General features: G+C 31.3%; 1 long non-coding RNA gene across 5 annotated transcripts; it reads right to left on the reverse strand.

Moving 5' to 3' along the window:
- Positions 1-5,099: 5,099 nt before the first annotated feature.
- LOC106303979 lies at positions 5,100-6,544 on the reverse strand. Of its 5 annotated transcripts, XR_001262604.1 has the most exons (5): positions 6,355-6,538; positions 6,062-6,178; positions 5,858-5,939; positions 5,646-5,742; positions 5,100-5,284 (listed from the first exon to the last, which is right to left on the reverse strand). It is a non-coding gene; the product is annotated as an uncharacterized LOC106303979 (long non-coding RNA). The 5 variants fall into 5 exon arrangements; XR_001262605.1 differs by having other exon boundaries at positions 5,100-5,281; positions 5,646-5,939; positions 6,355-6,544; XR_001262603.1 differs by having other exon boundaries at positions 5,646-5,939; positions 6,355-6,543.
- Between the last annotated feature and the right edge of the window lie 1,147 nt (positions 6,545-7,691).

Below are 7,691 nucleotides of genomic sequence, written 5' to 3' on the forward strand. Positions count from 1 at the left end.
TAACAATAAAGACCTTAACTCTTCACTAATCATTCTAATCTTATCTAACCCATGAATTGTTAGTAAAAGTTTCTAAAATCAAATCTATTTTAGAATTTCGGTAATATTGTTCAGACTTGTATTTATAACGACAGTAGTGTTTTGATTCTAAAATTATTAAAGCAATGAATTTCGTTTGTAATGTTATTCCAAGAGAAAGAAAGAGAGAAAAAAAGGTAATGTATCATGTTATGATAGAAGCTTTTGACCATTTACTCCATTATTTATGTAAATGGAACCTACATGATGTCTATATCTTTGAAATGTGTAGGCTTCACTCCAATAGACCCCATGTACCTATTTTCTGGCAATATATTAAATCATATACAAAACAAAGTGTTTTGTTTTGTTGAGTTTTCTTCTTTTTTTTTGGATCAAATGACTACCTTTGCTATTTTGTTGAGTTTTCTTACGATGTTCCCACTATGCACATGACAATGACTACCTTTGCTATAGATTCAAAACCCCTGTTTTTGAGACACAGCCAAAGCGATACAAAAAGCTTTGAAGAAGAAAGTAAACAACCCCTGTTTTTGAGACACAGCAAAAGCGATACAAAAAGCTTTGAAGAAGAAAGTAAACTTATTTCGAGGAGATAATAACTGCAAACGGAAATAAAAACAAGAAAAATATACTTCTGAATTTTCTTTCCGTGAACTAATGAATATGATGTTTTGATACAAACAAATTTTACTTCAGAAACGTACTAGAACTTGATCCGCACGCCGGTGTAGATTTTTTTTTTAGTTTTTGGACGCGAAGATTTGGTTTTTACTTTTCTATAAATGGCGTAGTGACATTTTTAAACACATAGATTATTTGTATAATTCTAAGGTTTAAGAGCCTCACCGGACAAAGAAAAATCCCATTCAAACCCCATCTAGAAATTTATTTTATTTGAACATAGTTTAATTTTAAAAATCAAAAAAACTAATACCCAAAAAACCAATATGTATCGAACGTGCATCTAAACAAATATTTTTTTTGTTAACTGTTTAAATTCTCGTCACGAATAGAACAATTTCATTTAAACCTGTGAAATTATTAAGATTAACACGTAAAATAAATGATATCAAATTATTATGATAAATGCAATTAACGAAGTAATTTGGAAAAGTGAATAAACATGTAAAAATATAATAAAACAACTAAAAATAGGTAAGTTTTTTTTTGTACTTTTGTAATAATTAAAGTCGAATTAACTAGAAAAGACTATAAATGAAGTGGTTATAATTACGTGAGATTAGAAAATCTAGTTATTATTCTTATTTATTCAAGATACATGCAGAAATAAGATTGTGTTTATTAATGTTAAATATACATATTTTAAAAAAAGCTTTCATATATTTTTTTTTTTACAATGAACAGAATAAGGAAATTAAAGAAAAAAACTAATAAGGAAACATAGAACCGAATCAAACGTAATAACCACCAGTTCCTAAGACAAAAAAAAAAAAAAAAATCCTAATCAACGACGGCAGAAGAAAACAGCCGCCACCAAATGAAATACATCGGAACTTTCCTTCTGAAGAGACGCCAGATGGACTGCAAGGTAACACTCAAGATGTTGATGATATGCGCATATATATTAACATTCAAGATATAACATCTGTTTGTCATAGACTCACAGTATACTGAAATTTTGTGGATGTATTATCGACCAAGCAATTTTCAATGTTTAAAAAAAAGACTAAACAATTGTTTTGAAAGCAATAAAACAGTACAATATTTGCTAACCATATAGATTCTTGGTGCATTTCCCCTGAAATTAGACTATATGATTTGTTTTGGTGATAGATTGTGTTTTACCGATTTCTAACCAATGTTTTGAGTTTTCATGCCTTTTAGATTTTTAGCTTATAGCGAGTTTTTCTTATATACATTTAGACAGTACTGCATTTAGATAGATTTGGAACAAAAATAAGTCAAACTAACAGCAGATGAGAAAATAAAATGCAGAATTTGCAGATGTGTCAGACATTTAGTAATAGACAGAATGATTTTAAAGATATATTGAACTCATTTTTGATACAATATAAAATTAAGTTAACCTTTCAACAAAAGTAGTTTGAGGTAGATCCAACATTTGGATTAAAAAATTATGTGTGTTCTATTCAAAACTTATCTATATGCTAATTTAATACGAGATAATTTTTTTTCCTTATTTTTAATTCGGTTTTGCCTAAAATTCGACTATGACGTTATTTTGACTAAAATATACTATTATTGAACAATTTTTAGCCTAACTTTTATTTTTCTTCAGATTTAGGAGTGATAAAGTTATGAAGAGACGAATTTGTACTCTATCTTTGAAGAAGTTTTCTGAACTTATGTTTTGATTTTAATACAATTATGCATTCTTCACATTTGATATGTGTTTCTTTATTTATGTTTGAGTAAATCTATACTTAGGCGCATGGTTTCTAGGAATACATAGATTGTTGATTGTGGTTTGATAGAATTTAGTGACTGAATTTGATTGATCACATAGTTCATGATTCATGTGACAACATAAATTTGCAATGTTAAAAAATTGTAATAAAAAATGCAAAACTTAATTGGGAGTAGCAAGTAATCCGAAAGATGCGGAAATGAAATAAAAGAATACAAAAAATGAACTTACAAACAAATTTTTTTATCCTGAATTTGCGTATGAGTGTTCAAGAGACTTAATTGATTTCTTGCTATTTTCATGTTTCTCCGCATCATATATTGGTTCATTTAGTTCATTTTAGGTTGCATTTAGGTGTATATATTGCATTTTTGTGTTCATTTGCATATAATAGGCGTTGGAGAAGCTATTTGGTGGATTTGAAGGTGATTAGAGTACTTTGAAGTCAATATGGTGAAAGGAGGTGTAGACAATTTTTATGTGCTAAGTATCCTAACGACAACATGTCGCTACGAAGAAGGCCATGAGTTTGTAGCGACCACTGTAGCGACCACAGCGTGTCGCAACGAAACACCAGCGAAGATGAAATTTGGCAAGTGTCCTAGCAACCAGGGCAAGCAGCTGCAACACTTAGAAACAATCTATAAATTTTTGTATATGACAGCTTTTACCCAATTTATTTTGGGTCGATCTAAGGTTGTTGGGCCGACCCGGTTCGTTTTTAAAGCCTATAAATAGGTATTTAAGGGATGAAAATCCTAAGCTACCTAAGCCTTAGTTTTGTTATTTCTCTTGTTTTTAGACTTAATCTCTTGTGAATCTTGCTTGGTTTAAAGATTTATTTTGTTAATCTTGTTTATCTATCTTCTAATCTCTTGTTTATCCAATAATCTATCATGGGTTTGTGTGGTTTCATGGAGATTAGTGAGTAAAACTTTTAGAGTTCTTGGGTTTAGTAGAATAGAGTGATTAGTGCTTGATTTATGAAGATATGTGCATAATCTATATGATCTTGATTGGTGTGCTTAATGCTAGGTTAAGGTTGGAAAATCATAATCTAGATCATAATTTGTTTCATGCCTGGAAAGTGTTCGATGACATGCTTGAATGAAATAATTAATGTGTTTTACTTGCTTAGCCAATATGAGTCGATGCTAGGGTTTTTTAGTGGCTATTAGGACTTGAGTTTTATGCATGATTGATGCTAATTAACAAATGGGAATTGATGTTAAGAACTTGATTAGCATAGTGGTTATTGCCACGAGATTGGATTAGCTCAAATTAGTGATTTTAGGCCTAAAGATTAGCAATTGTTGATTGTTTGAGCATCGTGAGATAGTATTTGATCATTCTAATCAATAAACTTGACCCAAGAGCTTGTCTTTGTTTTAAGTTCGTCGGTTTGACCTTTTGTTGACTTTTCTACTTTACATAGTTTAATCATAATCCTCTTCCCATTTTCTTAAATTAGGGAAATTTGTGTATTCCTAATAAGAATAGGTCTTAATTCTATGTGGATTCGATCCTAGAGTGCTACAATGACATACCATTCGATTGTGGTATTGTTGGCACAATAGATTAATTGGTGTGTGCTTAAACGCATAATCAAGAATCGTACAGGACGTTCATATGGAAGTGAGATTATAACTAAAATTGAATAATACATGCAGTAAAACCTATCTAATTTTTCTAGAGTAACCACATATGTCAAGAAAACCTAGGTGAGTCGCAGCTCATTAGCATAAAATAAATATAAAACCTAAAGTTTCTAATTGCAGAGAATTTCGGTAGCTAAATTTCTTCCTCCTTTCTTCTCTGTCTCAGTCTTTTTTATATACTCAAAGGCCGGCCTTGTTGCCATTTTCCGGCAGATTCATATCTTTGATTTTCTCCAATCTTTCCTTATTTGTCAAGATTTGAGTTTATCTCTTTCGGAAATTTTCCATTATCTTATTTTCTTCTTTATTCCTTTCCAAGAAAAGTAACTGTCATTGAGATTGAGCTACTTTACATTTGAAGTCATAAGTTCACCTTAAGTAATTTTGGACCGTTTTACAATTTATGCGTTTATAGAATTTTTTCGGAAAATTTTTAGTTCGCTCTAAGTTGCAGTTTTTTATACCGTTGGTCTAGGAAATGATAAAAATCATTTCGGTTTGTCAAAAATATATTGGTGGTGGTGCAGAGAGGCCATAGAAAGAAATATAAGGAAGAAAAAAGTGGTGGTACAGAGAAGCTATAGAAAGAAATATTAGCTGGCCAATTTACTCACCGCAGAATCTGGAAATTAGCCTTTCTTTAGATGGGACCTTTGAGACTTGAGATTGAGAGAAGAAGAGAGAGAAGAGAGAATAGTCTTCTCCCATTAGATGGATCTGACTCACTGCTCCAAAAGATCAGTCTCATTATTGAAAACATTTGTCAGTCCTTTTGGCCTCTTAAGGACATGATTATTGGTAGGACTAAAATCTTGGTCCTTAGATTAAATTAATATTATTTTGATGTTAAGAGTGAAAGTTAAGGACAATAGTAAAAATTAGGATTATTGATAGGACTTTTAGATGTTTCTTAGTAAATAAATTATATATTTTAATAAATAATAACATTTTAAAGATAAAATTAAAAAAAAACATTTAACATTAAAATATTAAATATGAGAAAACTTGGAAAAAAAAACATGGAAAAAAATTACAAACATGAAAAAAAAAAAAAAAAAAACATTTTATTGAATAAAACTTCTACATATAGAACAGTGTGGACCGTGTGGTTAACCTCATGAAGCAGATTATTGCCCTCGCTGGACATGTAAAACACTCTCTTTATCTTCGATGGAAGAGTCGAAGAATGTCTCTACTAGAAACATAGAAAGAGTCTTATGTAAGCAAGGAATCTCTGAAACACGTGAAAACAGAAAGATGGCAGCATCTAAAGACTGAAAAAATATCCTTGCTCCTGCAAAGAAGAAATTCCCAATGCTACAACAAGAATACAAAATAAAGTCGAAAAAATACACACATGAAGTCTAGAGTAAGATCTTATGTACCTTCCATTAGTGAAGCAAAATGAAATCATTAGATTAAATTAAGAATCTATGTCGTAAGAAACATGTCAAGTAAAAAAACGTCAAAATATGACGAACAAGAAAGGAGGATGGAACTAATCAAACATGAAACAAAACAATAACATGTTTCCTCTGTATTAGTTAACATTATACCTCGTTCTGAAAGTAAATTAAGAAAGCTCGGATTGTTTCTCTGCAGGGTCTTGATACACCATCCCATAGAGAGTGATTACTTTCCACGATATCGTACCTGTCAAAGTTCCAGATCAGCACACATTAACTTTCACCATAGTAACTAACAAGAGTTGAGCAAATAATCCATGTGTGTACTACTAAGTGTAATTGGTAAACGATGACCAAGCAACCTCCTAACAGCAAGTGCCTCTGAAGTACTTTCATCAGACAGCCTTAAGCATCTTGAACGTATGTCACCAACCGCTGGTCCCCCTGTACCAACATCAGATACATAAACAGAGCTTCCTTATAAACACTGAGTATAAATTGTTCCTGACAAAGAAGCTAAAAACAATATAATCTTGGTCTTATTCACCTATTGTGATAGAATTTACCTAGAACACAAACAATCTAAGCAGTACTTCCTCCATCATCAGAGACAGGAAGAACATGAGCGACTCTGGTTGTTATCTTCTTCAACTCTTCCACAACGCCGTTAAACCCAGTGCCACCTTCATCACACCAAATACACGTCTTTTAGCTATCTTAATTGCTTCAAGAGGTCAATAAAAAAGCTAATAATTTGTTAGACAATGAGAAAGCTTCAGACTTTTTCAGCAGAGGACATAAAAATCGAAACTTTAGGAGACCCACGAAGCGAGGAAGAGAGGGAAGAAAGTGAGATCACCTGAGAAGACGATGAGAGAAGGTGGGTCCACGGTGGAGGAGGAGTGGCATTCGGCTGAAACAGAGGCGGACATGAGAGAATGGTGAAGGGGTTTGCAGCGGAAGAGAGAATAATGAAGAGAGAAAGGAGATGGAGTTTTATCGCCCATTCCCAACACGGCACGTGTCTCCTTAGGACGCCACCAAAAACTTCTTAACTAAAAAAATTAGAAATGAGATTTGGAAAAAAGAGGCCCCAACGAATTCATGAGCCATTCTCAAAACTGACCCGGCTCGAGTTAATCCATCGGGCCGTTCTATTTCTGTCCAAATTTTTTTGAACATACCAAACACCCTTATTATGAGTTGTAGGAGAACTAGAAGTTAATAATATATGTATACAATATTAACAACAATTAGTTTAACAATTAACTACTTTTTAAAAAATTGTCGATTTTTAAAAAAATATATGTATATAATAAATTGTACATAAACATATATATATTATCTATTTTGCATACTATCGTTTTACTAGTTATGAGATTTATTTACAAAATATTTCCAGATTAACAATCTACTATTTTCTTTTCAAAATAAAAATTACTAATTATTTAATTTAAATTGTATAATCAATATTTTATTTTTTATTTTATTTCTTCTTCAAATGTTAGTTTTAGACAGCAAATAGAAATTATATAAAATTTTATAAAATACCTACAAATGTAAGGTGAATAACCAAACTAAACGAAACAACAACATTATTCACATTTTAGCATAATTAGACCCAAGAAAAAAGTTGGTTCTATTCAGTTTAATTTTTTTCAATTAAATATGCTTTAAAGTAAATAATCAAATTTTTTGAATTCTTATACCTAAAAGGCTAAAATTATATGTCAAACTAAGTTAACAATATAACTAAAAATTTTATTTATTCTAAAAAAAATAAATTTTACACCATATTAAATTTTATGAACCAATGAAAGCAAAACATTAATCAATTATTAGGATTTATTTATTTATAATATGTGTATGATTTCTTAGAATATCACTGATTATATTGGTTGGTGCAACTCTAATTAACACTACAAGAAAACATATTTTTTACGAGGGCGGTATTCGTTGTAAATTCGTCGTAATAGGGGCTTTACGACGAATTAACATCGATACGCGTTTCGTTGTTAAACGCTCGTCGTAACGGAGGTTTCGTCGTAAAGTCCTAGTTACGTTTACGAGGAAGTCAATTCCTCGTAAAGCGGAAGGAAACTATTCGTCGTAATGCCCTCGTAAATGGCGATGTAAATACCTCGTAATAGTTCGTTGTAAAAGCCACGTAAGGCTTCCACGTAAAGTCGATGTAAA

Source organism: Brassica oleracea, chromosome C7 (assembly GCF_000695525.1).
Source record: "Brassica oleracea var. oleracea cultivar TO1000 chromosome C7, BOL, whole genome shotgun sequence".
Classification (NCBI taxonomy): domain Eukaryota; kingdom Viridiplantae; phylum Streptophyta; class Magnoliopsida; order Brassicales; family Brassicaceae; genus Brassica; species Brassica oleracea.